This window comes from Gorilla gorilla, chromosome 9 (genome assembly GCF_029281585.2).
Source record: "Gorilla gorilla gorilla isolate KB3781 chromosome 9, NHGRI_mGorGor1-v2.1_pri, whole genome shotgun sequence".
In the NCBI taxonomy this organism is placed as follows: domain Eukaryota; kingdom Metazoa; phylum Chordata; class Mammalia; order Primates; family Hominidae; genus Gorilla; species Gorilla gorilla.
Window position 1 is genome coordinate 75,685,940 of NC_073233.2, and position 6,000 is coordinate 75,691,939.

The window sequence follows — 6,000 nt, forward strand, 5'->3', positions numbered from 1 at the left end:
CTGCCTTGAGATGCTGTTAATCTGTAACCCTACCCCCAACCCTGTGCTCCCTGAGACATGTGCTGTGTCAACTCAGGGTTAAATGGATTAAGGGCTGTGCAGGGTGTGCTTTGTTAAACAAATGCTTGAAGGTAGCATGCTTGTTCAGAGTCATCACCACTTCCTACTCTCAGTACCCAGAGACACAAAACACCACGGAAGGCCGCAGGTACCTCTGCCTAGGAAAGCCGGGTATTGTCCAAGATTTCTCCCCATGTGATAGCCTGAGATATGGCCTCCTGGGAAGGGAAAGACCTGACTGTCCCCCAGTCTGACACCCGTAAACGGTCTGTGCTGAGGATTAGTGAAAGAGGAAGGCCTCTTTGCAGTTGAGATAAGAGGAAGGCATCTGTCTCCTTCTTGTCGCTGGGCAATGGAATGTCTCGGTGTCAAGCCCGATTGTATATGCCATCTACTGAGATAAGGGAAAACCACCTTAGGGCTGGAGGTGGGACACTCTGGCAGCAATACTGCTCTTTAATGGATTAAGATGTTTATGTGTATGCACATCAAAAGCACAGCACTTAATTCTTTACCTTGTTTATGATGCAGAGTCCTTTGTTCACCTGTTTTCCTACTGACCCTCTCTCCACTATTACCCTATTGTCCTGCCAAATCCCCCTCTCCGGGAAACACCCGATAATGATCAATAAATACTAAGGGAACTCAGAGGCCGGTGCCGGCACGGGTCCTCCATATGCTGAACACTGGTCCCCTGGGCCCTATTTTCTTTCTCTATACTTTGTCTCTGTGTCTCTTTCTTTTCCAAGTCTCTCGTTCCACCTGATGAAAAATGCCCACAGGTGTGGAGTGGCAACCCACCCCTTCAATCAGGAACCTCAGAATGTGACATTTGGAAATTGGGTGGTTGCAGATGTAACGAATTAACTTGGCGACATACTGGAGTAAGGTGGGCCCTTAACACCATATGAATGGTATCCTTATAAGAAGAAAAGAAGAGACACAGAGGAAAGACAGTGGCGTGCAGCTGGAATGAGGCACCTTAAGCCAAGGGATGCCGCACATTACCGGCCACCACCCAAAACTGGAAAAGGCCAGGAAGGATTCTTCCCTAGAACCTTCAAAGGCAGCACAGCCCTACCAACACCTACATTCAGACTCTGGCCTCCAGAACTGTGAGAGGATGAATTTCTGTCGTTTTCATCCACCCAAGCTTAGGAAATGGGTTGCAGCAGACTGGGAATAAGACAGGCAGCCAGTCGGCCTCCGTGGAATTCCCAGGCAGCTTGCAGGAGCCACAGTGGGCCCTGGGCTCTGAAAAGGTCTGAGGCCCAGCAGGCACAGGGGACTAAACTATTTCTTGGCAAGGATGAAGGAAGGTTCATCCAGAACGTAGATCCCCTTCCTCCTTCTCACACCTCACAAGGTCACAGCGAGGTGGCTGGGAGGACAGCCAGGGACTTTTCACTGAGATGTGTGGGAGAGAGCTTGGCAGCCCTTGGCCTCTGAAGGGAAGAGGTGGTGTGAAGGAGGGCAGCTTCTGAACTTCCCAGTTCCTGCTTGATGACCTGTGTGTAAAGTATTCCTGTTTAGGTTTCAAAATCCTCTCAGAAACATAATTCTCAGAAAATCCAGGCACCCAATCCAGCTCCCTGGCCTTCCCTGAAATCTGAAGTCAAAGGGGCTGAGCCAGTCTGCCCTGGGTGTCAGGCCTCTGAGCCCAAGCTAAGCCATCATATCCCCTGTGACCTGCACATACACATCCAGATGGCCAGTTCCTGCCTTAACTGATGACATTCCACCACAAAAGAAGTGAAAATGGCCTGTTCCTGCCTTAACTGATGACATTGTCTTGTGAAATTCCTTCTCCTGGCTCATCCTGGCTCAAAACCTCCCCCACTGAGTACCTTGTGACCCCCACTCTGCCCGCCAGAGAACAACCCCCCCTTTGACTGTAATTTTCCTTTACCTACCCAAATCCTATAAAACGGCCCCACCCCATCTCCCTTCACTGACTCTCTTTTCAGACTCAGCCCACCTGCACCCAGGTGAAATAAACAGCCATGATGCTCACACAAAGCCTGTTTGGTGGTCTCTTCACACAGATGCACATGAAATTTGGTGCCGTGACTGGGATTGGGGGACCTCCCTTGGGAGATCAATACCATGTCCTCCTGTTCTTTGCTCTGTGAAAAAGATCCACCTACAACCTCAGGTCCTCAGACCCACCAGCTCAAGGAACATCTCACCAATTTTAAATTGGGTAAGCGGCCTCTTCTTACTCTCTTCTCCAACCTCTCTCACTGTCCCTCAACCACTTTCTCCTTTCCACTCTTCAATCTCTCCCTTCTCTTAATTTCAATTCTTTTCATTTTCTGGTAGAGACAAAGGAGACACGTTTTATCCGTGGACCCAAAACTCTGGCACAGGTCACGGACTGGGAAGGCAGCCTTCCCTTGGTGTTTAATCATTGCAGGGATGCCTCTCTGATTATTCACCCACGTTTCAAAGGTGTCAGACCATGCAGGGACACCTGCCTTGGTCCTTCACCCTTAGTGGCAAGTCCTGCTTTTCTGTGGGAGGGGCAAGTACCCCAACCCCTCCTCTCCATGTCTCTAACCCTTCTCCACCTTTCTAGGGGGTAAGAAACCCCCAACCCCTTTTCCTTCACCCTTAGTGGCAAGTCCCACTTTTCTGGGGGAGGGGCAAGTACCACAACCTCTTATCTCTGCACCCCAATCCCTTATTTCCATGCCCTGACCTCTTATCTCTGTGCCCCAATCCCTTATTTCTGCAACCTGACCTCTTATATCTCTGCACCCCAATCCCTTATTTCCATGCCTGGACTTGTTATCTCTGTGCCCTGACCCCTTTCCCACTCTTCTGAAGGGGAAGAACCCCCAAACCCCTTCCCTCCATGTCTCTACTCTCTCTTCTCTCTGGGCTTGCTTCCTTCACTATGGGCAACCTTCCACCCTCCATTCCTCCTTCTTCTCCCTTAGCCTGTGTTTTTAAGAACTTAAAACCTCTTCAACTCTCACCTGACCTAAAATCTAAGCATCTTATTTTCTTCTGCAATGCTGCTTGACCCCAATACAAACTCAACAGTAGTTCCAAACAACCAGAAAATGGCACTTTCAATTTTTCCATCCTGCAAGATCTAAATAATTATTGTCCTAAAATAGGCAAACGGTCTGAGGTGCCTGACATCCAGGCATTCTTTTCCACATTGGTCCCTCCCTAGTCTCTGTGCCCAAAGCAACTCATCCCAAATCTTCCTCCTTTCACTCCTGCCTGTCCCCTCAGTCCCAAACCCTAGCATTGCTGAGTCTTTCTAATCTTCCTTTTCTACAGACCCATCTGACCTCTCCCCTCCTTCCCAGGCTGCTCCTCACCAGGCCGAGCTAAGTCCCAATTCTTCCTCAGCCTCCGCTCCTCCACCTGTAATCTTTTTATCACCTCCCCTCCTCACACCCGGTCTGGCTTACAGTTTCATTCCGTGACTAGCCCTCCCCCACCTGCCCAGCAATTTCCTCTTAAAAAGGTGCCTGGAGCTAAAGGCATAGTCAAGGTTAATGCTCCTTTTTCTGTATCCCAAATCAGATAGCGTTTAGCCTCTTTTTCATCAAATATAAAAATCCAGCCCAGTTCATGGCTTGTTCGGCAGCAACCCTGAGAGGCTTTACAGCCCTAGACCCTAAAAAGTCAAAAGGCCATCTTATTCTCAATATACATTTTATTTCCCAATCTGCTCCCTACATTAAATAAAACTCCAAAAATTAAATTCTGGCCCTCAAACCCCACAAAACGATTTAATTAACCTCAACTTCAAGGTGTACAATAATAGAAAAAAGTTGTAATTCCTTACCTCCACTGTGAGACAAACCCCAGCCACATCTCCAGCACACAAGAACTTCCAAACGCCTGAACAGCAGTGGCCAGGCATTCCTCCAGGACCTCCTCCCCCAGGAGCTTGCTACAAGTGCCAGAAATCTGGCCACCAGGCCAAGGAATGCCTGCAGCCCAGGATTCCTCCTAAGCTGCGTCCCATCTCTGTGGGACCCCATTGGGAATCGGACTGTTCAACTCACCTGGCAGCCACTCCCAGAGCCCCTGGAACTCTGGCCCAAGCCTCTCTGGCTGACCCCTTCTCAGCTTAGCAGCTGAAGACAGATGCTGCCCGATTGCCTCGGAAGCCCTGTAGACCATCACGGACACCGAGCTTTAGGTAACTCTCACAGTGGAGGATAAGTCCATCCCCTTCTTAATCAATACAGAGGCTACTCACTCCACATTACCTTCTTTTCAAGGGCCTGTCTCCCTTGCCTCCATAACAGTTGTGGGTATTAACGGCCAGGCTTCTAAACCTCTTAAAACTCCCGAAATCTGGTGCCAACTTAGACAGTACTCTTTTAAGCACTCCTTTTAGTTATCCCCACCTGCCCTGTTCCCTTATTAGGCCGAGACACTTTAACTAAATTATCTGCTTCCCTGACTATTCCTGGGCTACAGCCACACCTCATTGCCAACTTTTCCCCCAGTTCAAAGCCTCCTTCACATCCTCCTCTTGTATCTCCCCACCTTAACCCACAAGTATAGGATACCTCTACTCCCTCCTTGGTGACCGATCATGCACCCCTTACCATCTCATTAAAACCTAATCACCTTTAACCCACTCAATGCCAATATCCCATCCCACAGCATGCTTTGAAAGGATTAAAGCCTGTTATCACTCACCTGCTACAGCATGGTCTTTTAAAGCTATAAACTCTCCTTAAAATTCCCCCATTTTACCTGTCCTAAAACCAGACAAGCTTTACAAGTTAGTTCAGGAGCTGCGCCTTATCAACCAAATTGTTTTGCCTATCCACCCGGTGGTGCCAAACCCATATACTCTCCTATCCCCAATACCTCCCTCCACAATCCATTATTTTGTTCTGGATTTCAAACATGCTTTCTTTACTATTCCTTTGCCCCCATCATCCCAGCCTCTCTTCGCTTTCACTTGGACTGACCCTGACACCCATCAGGCTCAGCAAATTACCTGAGCTGTACTGCCACAAGGCTTCACAGACAGCCCCCATTACTTCAGTCAAGCCCAAATTTCATCCTCATCTGTTACCTACCTCATCATAATTCTCGTAAAAACACACGTGCTCTCCCTGCTGATCGTGTCTGATTAATCTCCCAAACCTCAATCCCTTACAAAACAACAACTCCTTTCCTTCCTAGGCATGGTTAGTGCGGTCAGAATTCTTACACAAGAGCCAGGACCACACTCTGTAGCCTTTCTGTCCAAACAACTTGACCTTACTGTTTTAGCCAAGCCATCAGGTCTCTGTGCAGTGGCTGCTGCCGCCCTAATACTTTTAGAGGCCCTCAAAGTCACAAACTATGCTGAACTCACTCTCTACATTTCTCATAACTTCAAAAATCTATTTTCTTCCTCACACCTGATGCATATACTTTCTGCTCCCTGGCTCCTTCAGCTGTACTCACTCTTTGTTAAGTCCCACAATTACCACTGTTCCTGGCCCAGACTTCAGTCCAGCCTCCCATATTATTCCTGATACCACACCTGACCCCCATGACGGTATCTCTCTGATCCACCTGACATTCACCCCATTTCCCCATATTCTTCTTTCCTGTTCCTCACCTGATCACGCTTGATTTATTGATGGCAGTTCCACCAGGCCTAATCGCCACACACCAGCAAAGGCAGGCTAAGCTATAGTACAAGCCACTAGCCCGCCTCTTAGAACCTCTCATTTTCTTTCCATCATGGAAATCTGTCCTCAAGGAAATAACTCCTCAGTGTTCCATCTGCTATTCTACTACTCCTCAGGGATTATTCAGGCCCTTCCCTACACATCAAGCTCGAGGATTTGCCCCTACCCAGGACTGGCAAATTAGCTTTACTCAACATGACCCGAGTCAGATAACTAAAATACCTCTTGGTCTAGGTAGACACTTTCACTGGATAGGTAGAGTCCTTTCCTA